Source organism: Macaca fascicularis, chromosome 5 (genome assembly GCF_037993035.2).
Source record: "Macaca fascicularis isolate 582-1 chromosome 5, T2T-MFA8v1.1".
Classification (NCBI taxonomy): Eukaryota; Metazoa; Chordata; class Mammalia; order Primates; family Cercopithecidae; genus Macaca; species Macaca fascicularis.
The window spans coordinates 170,651,807-170,661,520 of NC_088379.1; the positions used below are offsets into that span (position 1 = coordinate 170,651,807).

Sequence of the window (9,714 nt, forward strand, 5' to 3'; positions counted from 1 at the left end):
AATTCCCTTAATTGGATAGCATTTGCACTCATCCTATTATTCTCTTGTTCAAAGAGGAGAAACATTGTCCCCCCTCCTGTTTAAGATCAGTCCTTTCACAACTGCCCTAAATTCAATTCCCTCCCACCCTCCCAGGAAGCATGCAAAGTCAATTGTCTCTTTTCTCTCCTGTGTAATTAATCCCCTTCTTTCTGAAGTGGCTCCTTTTTGTGAACATTTAAAGACTTCTTTTCATTTTAAAAACAAAACAGAATAAAAATACAACTTTCATTGAACCCGATTTTACCCCTATCATCTTCTGTTTCTCGACTCTGACAGTCAAATTTCTTGAGTATCCAAAGTACATCTGTCCTCTTTCTAATTCTGCATTCTCTCTTTATCAGACTCTAATCTGCCTTATGTACTTAAGTACTATGTACTTACATGCTCCACTGACAAATCTCTTACTACCATCAACAATGACCTCCCTGCCACTCAATCCGAAAAGCAGTTTTCTATTTCTTGGCCTGGTTTTCTCTGAGTAGTGCTGATCCCTTTGGGTTAGAAGTTAATATAAAATAGTTAAAACTGGACTCTGGAGTCAGATGGCCTAGGATGGCTTGCTGGATCTGACAATTACTAGCTGGGATCTCAAGCAATTAATTAAATTATGCTACTCAAAGCCTTGTGTTCTGCTCTACGACTTCTGTGACTAAATCAAATCATCTTAAGTTGGGTAAGTTTGTTCCTCTGTTTTCTTCCATGTAAAAGAGGAATACCTGTAATAATAGTACCTTTTCCTAGGACTGGCATAAGAATACAATAAATATTTGTGAAGTTCTTTGAACATAGCCTGATACCTACTACATTCTCAATAATGCCACTTTAATTTTATTGACACACTCCCTTCTTCTTGAATAACTCTGTTCTTAGTTTCCCAGACTTCACACTCTATTCGTTTTGGTAGAATGACTATCTATCACTGCACTGGAGACCATACAAAAGGAAAATGATATACTCAGGGGTTTAACAATGTCAACTGAAATAGAAAGCCTCTCTGTGATCCTAAAAAATCTCTTGCTTTTGTACATATGAATTTATTTTTGTTTGTATATACCAGGGTAGATATAGTTAAAAATTCAACTCAACATTTAAGAATCTGCGTTAGTGTAGAATTACCATGTAAGAGGTATTCACAGACTTCCCAAGTTTCCTAAGTGGAAAATTAGGGCATTGATTATGAAGGGATAGAAATATTTAAATACACATGAATAAAAGTGAAAATTGTGAATCTACTTTAAGCATTCTTTCAATGGGCTGCTTATTCTCTTTAAGGCCTATTCCTATCACCCTTATTGTGTCTAGACCTATAGCTAGAGAAATCTTAGTCCATTTCAAGAGAGACAAGTGAATAATCCGAGCTAGGAAGAAAGAGGTTATACTCCAAAGATAGCAGTATTATTCAGTAAATAGTATTATTAGAATAGTATTTAGAATTATTAGAATAGTACTATTAGAATAGTATTATTCTAAATTATATTGGCGTAAACCTAGGGGAGCTACATGGGAATAAATTAGTAGGGTGTTAAACCAAGGAACATAAAATACAACATTGGATCAGGCCAAATTAATCAACACAGGTGCACTTATTTCAGATTTAATATGGTAGGCTAAACAGATAAGAGTGTTCTCTTTGTGACTTATTTCTTTCTGTGCTTCCTATTAGCATCCTAGACAATATTACCAATACTTGGTTTTATATACTATTTATTTTCCAATAATCTCAAATATATATATCCACTGCTGTTTTTTCTCTGAGTCTTACACCTTTAGATTTCAAAGAATCTTCTCAAAGTCTCCATTTGGATATTTGAGAGAGAGAAATTTTAAAATCCATATATCCAAAAATAAACTCATCATTCCTCTCCTAAAGATGGACGCCCTAGAGTGTTCCTGTCCTACAAATGTCTAGAGTATCCACCCATTCACATAAGTGAGAAAACTGGGATTGACTCTCGTCACTTCCTTCATCTTCACTGCCAATAACCAATCACCAAGTCTTGCCGTTTTACCCGCTAACAGCTTTGTAAGTCATTCACTGTTCTTATTTTCACATTTCCTCATTCCTCAAATATTTCAGCACTTGAAACACTACCACTCTTTTCAACATGCGATATCTGTGTAGATTATCTGTCAATATCTTGGACTCTAAATTCCTTGGCACTCTCTCTCCCAGTGATCTTTCTTGTACCCTATCCCAGATGCTAACATTCAGGGTCTGCTGTCATCTTTGTCAATAGAAGCCCTGAAGTTCCTCCAAATTTTCAATTTCAAGCGTCACATTCTCCAACTAACACCTCCTCCATTGCCTGCCAGTGCTTACCAGAATGGAGCTCTAACAATTATTTCACCAATCTATCACCCCAGCACATCAATCTTAATAACTCTTTTCTCTCCTTGTGTCTTCTCCTATCTCCTTACCTAGCTTAAATTCATGGCCAGTCCTTCTAATTATTCTTTGAACCTGCTCTGAACCCCTTTGCTTTTCTCTCACTTTTGTGGTACTTTTGGCAAAGCAACAACCTTTTAAAATTATTTGCCTAGTCTCTGCTTGCATCAACACAGATTATCTCTCCTTTTCCTAGAGATTGGCTAAAAGAGTTCACCAAACCTATTTTCCTTTCCTTTTTGGCATAAGGCTAAACGATGTTTCCTGGCTTCTGTTCACCTAAGGTGCAGTCATGACATTGAATTTTAGCCAAGAAAATGTGAGTAGAAATGATGCATACTACCTCTAGGACTGGCATAAATAAAATTTATTGAAATCTTTCATTTTCTCCCTTCCTCAATTTTCCAACTGGGTATCAATTCCCAGGACAAACTTGAAAAACATATGTTGAGCTTCTATTAGCCAAGATCATTGAAAGACTCAGTTGTATAACCTAGGAGTTTGTCCTCACTATGTCCCATTACCTATTAGGTTTTATGTTACTAGAATAGAAATTTCTGTTGTATTAAGTTACTAAGATTTCAGGATTTATCTGTCACAGCATCACCTTAACAAAACCACCGTAGAGCTGTGTCTGTAGGCATGGCTGTCTGCACACTCAGCTGCCAGTTGGTCTAAACTTTAAATTCATAATCACTGATCTTAATTGTTTCCCAGCATTAACACTAGAGTCCTCTAATCAGTCTCCTACTCTCCTAGACAATAGTTCATACTTTTTACTCTTTCCTTGAAACTCACACCTGATCTGTCTACAAATCCCATCATTAATATGTTCAAAATATATACAGAATGTAACCACTTCTTTACCCCCATCTATTTTGATTGAAATAGCCTCCTAGCTGGTCGGTCCCTCAGTCAATTCCAACACAGCAGCCAGGGTGATGCTATCAGAATGCAAGACAAATCATCTGAGATCTGAAAACCCTCCATGACTTCCTATCAGTTAGATTCTAGCTGGGAAAATAGAAGCCACAATGGATATCTCAAACTAAGAGGTGTTTTCCGTAGATGTTGGGTGCCTGAAAGAGAAAAAGCGTAACACAGAGATTTAAAAACTCAGGCAACAACTGACACTGCTCATTGTTGAAACAAAAGGGAAGGGGTGGGGTTACCAGAATCTAGGGGCTTGGAAGAGGGCTCTGCATAGCTAGTTCTATACTTCCAGGAAAAGAGTGGCTGCCCCGGAGCTGCTGATTTCTCTGAGAGTGTGCCACAGCACTGTGCTGGAAATGCCACAACTCATGGGAGGCTGGATCTAGCAGTGCCGTCAAAGACAGGAAAAACAGGAAGGAAGTTCCTTCTGCTCTTCTCTCTATGCATCCTGCAGATGGAATCTAAAAGGAAGCCTGCTGGCAAGGGTAACTGGAAAATGTAATTTTCAGAGTCCTCCCAGCATCGCAGAGTCACCTTCATTGGTTTCTCAGCACTCCTAACCACTCCTCTCCATGTATTTTAACTTCCATGCAACAACAGTTAACAACTTCATGCTTCCACCTAGCAGGATCCAACTCTTTTTTATATACATGAAGTCATTCGTACTTTGTTCCATATAGAAGAGACTCAACGTCCTAATATTTACTATGCCCCATCTGGGAGTGATGATAAATCCTCTTATTCGGTTGCAATCACACCAACAATCCTTACATGAAGTAATAGGGATGAAATAAAGGATGAAAAAAAATCCGTGATTCCTATGGTTTCACAGACTCACTGGTGAGTCCATTGTCAGCGGCTGGGCTGACTGTGCTGGTCTTTGGATCTCTCATGTGTCTGGGGCCTTGGCTGTAACAGCTTGTCTCTATTCCACATGGTTTTTCCTTCTCCAGATGGTGAGTGCAGGCTTTTCTCCATGGAAGTTGCAGGGTTCCAAGAGAGAGAGAAGGAGGATACAAAGTCTTTGAGATGCAAGCTTAGAACTCACACAATGTCACTTATATTCTGCTGGCTAAAGCAAATCACAAAGGCATCCAAATTCAAGACATTGAAAAATAGCTTACACCTCTTGAAGGGAGGCACTGCAAAGATTGTTATTTTGCAACATGCTACATGTATACATAAGCAAGAAAGAAGACATACATAGCTTTCCTTTTTCCACTACATTTTCCCCTTCAATTGATCACTGTGACATGGATTTTTGACTCCATAGGTACCCACTTTTTGAGTAGTAGTCCAAAATGCTTTTTGAGTCCCTAGGATACGAATCAATTTGTTCTAGTGTACAATCACCTATCAAAGGCAGGCAGGCATGTCTCAGGAAGGTCTAGAAAACTTTTACAGTATTCAGTTATGGCAGTGTTTCAGAGTACTTTCTCAAAAGGACCTAGTCTTCCTTTTGATCAAAGAACTCCAATTCTGTGAATGCCTTTAGGTTCGGGAAGTAGGTGAGAAGTTGTGAATACTCAAGTCAGATTTCTGCCCATCAAACAGAGTTCTCCTATTATGCTGATTAAGTAACACTTTAGAAATTTGCTTATATATTTTCCTCCTAAGTTATTTCGTTCCTAAGGAATTAAGTAAGCACAGACAAAGGTCTCTGCAGGTCAATTCTGATTTTTAATTCTTCCTAGCTATCTTCACAGAAATTGCATAACTCTTATTTCTTGAAGTGAGTATTGACTTCACTACTCTGCCATCCCATGATATGCATTGAAATTAGGGATCCTTTTTCAAAAATAACATCTGCCCTTGCCATCTTTACCCTTCAGAGGATGGCTGCCATTGAACTTTACAAAGATAGTGGCACATGCCCTAGAAAAACGGATGTCTTCCGGGCCCTCTAAACAAATAGAGAGGGGTGGTGGGTATGCAAATTTCACAAGTAAAGTCCATTCTAACGTTCCTACATCCCTAAGCCATTTTTGACACCAGGCCGAGAAAATTCTCATCCAGCCTTCCTGAAAGAAGGCCACCATTGAATCCAATAAATGAAACAATTGCTAGAACAACTTCAGTCTGCTCAACCTATCATATTAAATCTAGAAGAAGTATAACTATGTTAAGAAATTTTACGTGATACAATGTCACATTCCATCCTCCTTGGTCTAACATATTATTATACATATGCTATAATCACATATATCCCCTAGGTTCATGTCAATATAATTTAGAAAAATACAGCAATTCTTTTGGAGTATAACTAATTTCTTCTTACATTGGATTTTTCACTTGGCCCTGTTGGAATATACTTAGATTGCTTTAGCTGTACAGGCCTAGACACAGTAGAGGTGGCGAGTCTTGAGGAGAATAAGCATCTCATTGAGAGGAATGCTCAGAGTGGATTCAAGATTTTCAACTTTATGTTCCATCAGATATCCCTACTTCTTTCCAATCAGAGCCTTAATTTTTACTTAGGACGCTTGCAAAGTCTGTGAATGCCCCTTTCATTGTAATTCCATAACTCACCTAAATAGTTAAATGTTGAATTTGGTTTTCAGATATATTTGCCCTGCTATATACAAACTAAAATAAATACATTTGTACAAAAAAAAGATTCTTCTAGGATCACAAGAGAAGCATTGAGATTATTAAATTCTTGAGTCATTTTCCTTTTGTATAGTCTCCAGCACTGTCAGAAATAGCCATTCTACCCGAAAGTCATCACAGTCATTATTACCACCATATCCATCACCTGCAGCAGTCATTTTATCCCCCCAAGATACTCATTTACGTAAGCATTTTATTCCAAGCAATTCCAGGTGATAATTTAATTAAATATTGCACGCTATGTCAGTATCCTCATTTTCTACTGACAAAGAACTTCGCGTTAAGTTCAAGGTCAAGGACATATGTTAAACATTTCCATAATCCCATCTTTGAGGGGTTTCTGGCATCAATCCCAGTACCTGACACTGTAACCATGAGGAAAATAGAAATCACCTTAAGGATTTGGAACAGAGGGCATTTAAGCAGAGAATTGGTAACATAGGTGTTTGATAGCAAAAGGACAAAATTGGGATAGTTCAGTAACCCAGATATTAAAAAGTAAAGAAGCTGGCATCTCTACATATATAGGACCAAGGACAGAACCCAGAAGGCTGACAAAGAAGCACCATGGAGATGGTACACAGACCTCTGAGAACGCGTCCCAAATGGCTACTGCTGTTACCTGGCATCTCATCAGACAACTGGTCCTGGAAGCTCTCAAGGAAGGTTGAGGTTTTTAGCTGCTACTGACCAATATAGAAAAAACAGAGATGTCTAAGTCCCTTCTCTTCTTTCCTTGCCTTCTATTGGCAAAACTTAACGGGAAACCATTTGACTAACAGGAAAATGTAGTTTACAGAGTCATCATAGAGAAGAGTCCTGAAGGGTGCTTTAGAACCAAGAGCTAATAGGTCAGTAGCTGGCACACACTTCCCATTTTGCCTAGAATAAAAGCTAAAATCCTACAGTGATCTATAGTTGCTCCATAACCCAGTCCCTTGTCACTCTCAATTTCATCTCACTCCTCCTGCTCCTGCCACAGAGATGCCTTGATCCTTCTTGAACACACTAGGCATGTTCTCATCTCACACCCTTCACACTCACTGTTCATTTGGCCTGGAACTCTCTTCCCTGAGATCTTCATGGCTCACTCCCTCATTTCCTTCCATTCAAACATTACTTTGTCAGTGAGGCCTTCTTTCGATTTTCCTCCTACAATTTCACCTCATAGTGGCATATTATTTCCCTTTTCCCTGCTTTCTTTTTTCCATATGTACTTATCAGCCTATAATATACTCTATATATGCATATATTTATACTTATTTTATTTTATTATTTTTATGTTATATATTTTTTTTTCTTGTTTTTTTTTTTTTTTTTTTTTTTTTTTTTTTTTTAAGACAGTCTTGCTCTGTTGCCCAGGCAGGGGTGCAATGGTGTGATCTTGGCTCACTGCAACCTCTGCCTCCTGGTTCCAAGCCATTCTCCTGTTTCAGCCTCCCGAGCAGCTCGGACTACAGACACCTGCCACCATGGCCGGCTAAGTTTTGTATTTTTGGTAGAGATGGGGTTTCATCATATTGATCAGGCTCATGTCAAACTCCTGACCTCAGGTGATCTGCCCGCCTCAGCTTCCCAAAGTGCTGGCATTACAGGCGTGAGCCATCACGCTTGTCCTAATTTTTGTAATTTTAGTAGAGACAGGGTTTTGCCATGTTGGCCAGGCTGGTCTCGAACTCCTGGCCTCAGGTAATCTGCCCACCTTGGCCTACCAAAGTTCTGGGATTATAGGCATGAGCCACTGCACTGGGCCAGTATACTATATATTTTGTATATTTATCTTATTGTATGTCTTCTCCAGTAGAATGTGAGTTCCACAAGATAGAGACTTTTATTTGTTTTGCTCGTGGCTTAATTCCAGTGACAGAACAGTTTCTGGCAAATATTTGACATTCAACAAATATTTTTAAAATTAGTGAATATACTAACACAACCCTTATCCTAGACAACTCTCACCTGGACACATCCAGGAATCTACTAACTGCTCTCCCTTAATTCATTCTTGTCTCTGCCTATCCATTTTCAACACTGCTGCTATAGTGATTTAAATAAAATAATTACACATTAGACTACATTCTATTCCTGCCTCTTCACCTCAGTCATGGCTCTATAGCTAATATTGACTTATTGAAGTAAATTCTATTCATTCAGGGGTTTCGTTAATCATTTAATAATGAAGATTTCTACATATGGCAGTTTTTCAACAGTTTTTCACTTGACTTGTGTTTTTAGTGATCTTTTAAAGAAATCTTTGCATAGTCTCTTATTACCTAATTTGGCTTTTGATACTATAAAAAGTGGATCATTTAAAATCTGATCTTTTGTATGTAGAGACAAGATGAAAATATGTCTATCTTACTTAACACAAAAGTTATGCTTTTAAAATGTTGCCTGTGAATCTATATACATGTTAAAGCCTAGATTTTTATTTCAAAGTTTATAATAAATCAAGTATTCATTCTTTTGGAAAAGTTTTTGGGAATAAGACATAATAAAATCTCACTTAAGCATTCATGAAAACAAACGTTGCCTAAATCATAAAATATAGATGTATATTTTATATTTTGCATAGTAGATTAAAAGTCTAAAAGGGATTATTGTTTAACAAAATTTCCATCAACTCTTGTCTTACCTCTAAAATAGAATAATATGTCTCCTTTTTTGTCTGTCCAAAACCTATTTCTTTGCTCTCTGTAAAAGTTGTATACTTGTAGAAATGAACAGGTTGATCTAGTCTGATGGAACAATAAGATGTAACAAGAATCTGGGCAACAATTGAGCCTGCCTGCCTGGTTGTTTTTCTTTATTCTGAATTACTGTATGGCTTGAGTTTTGCTTATGCCAAGCTAGTGGTTGGATGTGTGTGCCTTCTCTTAGTGAATTGTAACAGCCTGGAGATCAAGATTTTACTTACTTTGTGCCCCACAGAAGGCTTTGCACAGTGTAGGTGCTGAAATTGTTTGTTACAATTAGTTTAAAAATTAGACACAGTAAAAAGTATATGAAGCAACTCTATTAACAGATCAATGGAAATTTTAAAGCTAAATGCAAGTCTTCAGATTCAATGCAAAGAATGAACACCCAGAACACCCAGATTTATCAATTATGTAAAATTTGGTGTTCTATACAATGAATTGAGCTGATAGCCATAGACATTTGAGTGTGTGTGTATGTGTGTAATGGTTCAAGCTACATTGAAGGGTTTTGATAATTCTCAAAACAATGCTGGATTTTTTTTTTTTTTTTTTACAACATAGAAATTACTGTTCTGCTTCAAATAATACATTTGAATATAAATGCATGCATCTTCATTTCCTACCTTCAGCTTCTCCCTTGCAGGTCTGGGGTCCTAAAACATTGCACGACTGTGTTTTCCTCCAGCTCAGGCTTCTCTACCTTCCTTCATTTGGAGCATCTGTTATGCAACGTATTGAAAAGCAAATTGCCTGTTTTGGAAAGGGTGATTTCCTTTTGAGTCCATCTTAATCTCCAAGGAAAATGTAGACACACACAAAAATATGCACAAACAGCTGGAGTACAGGTTGACGTTAGCGAAACCAAACCATTTTTTTAATATATTCAGAAATTCGAGTGAAGTTGCTTTTTATAAAACTTCCCTGCTGTTCTCACAGCACAGCATGCAGCCCTATGAGGTGGAATATGCTGTATTTTCACACAAATTTTTCTTAACATGGGTCAGTATTGATAGTGTAATCTTTACAAAATATGCCTCTGATGAAGAA

At 37.6% G+C, this 9,714-nt stretch overlaps 1 long non-coding RNA gene across 1 annotated transcript; it reads right to left on the minus strand.

Moving 5' to 3' along the window:
* Positions 1 to 2,664: 2,664 nt before the first annotated feature.
* LOC123573652 (uncharacterized) lies at positions 2,665 to 9,395 on the minus strand. Its single transcript, XR_012435201.1, has 2 exons — positions 9,291 to 9,395; positions 2,665 to 4,328 (listed from the first exon to the last, which is right to left on the minus strand). It is a non-coding gene; the product is annotated as an uncharacterized lncRNA (long non-coding RNA).
* Positions 9,396 to 9,714: the final 319 nt, after the last annotated feature.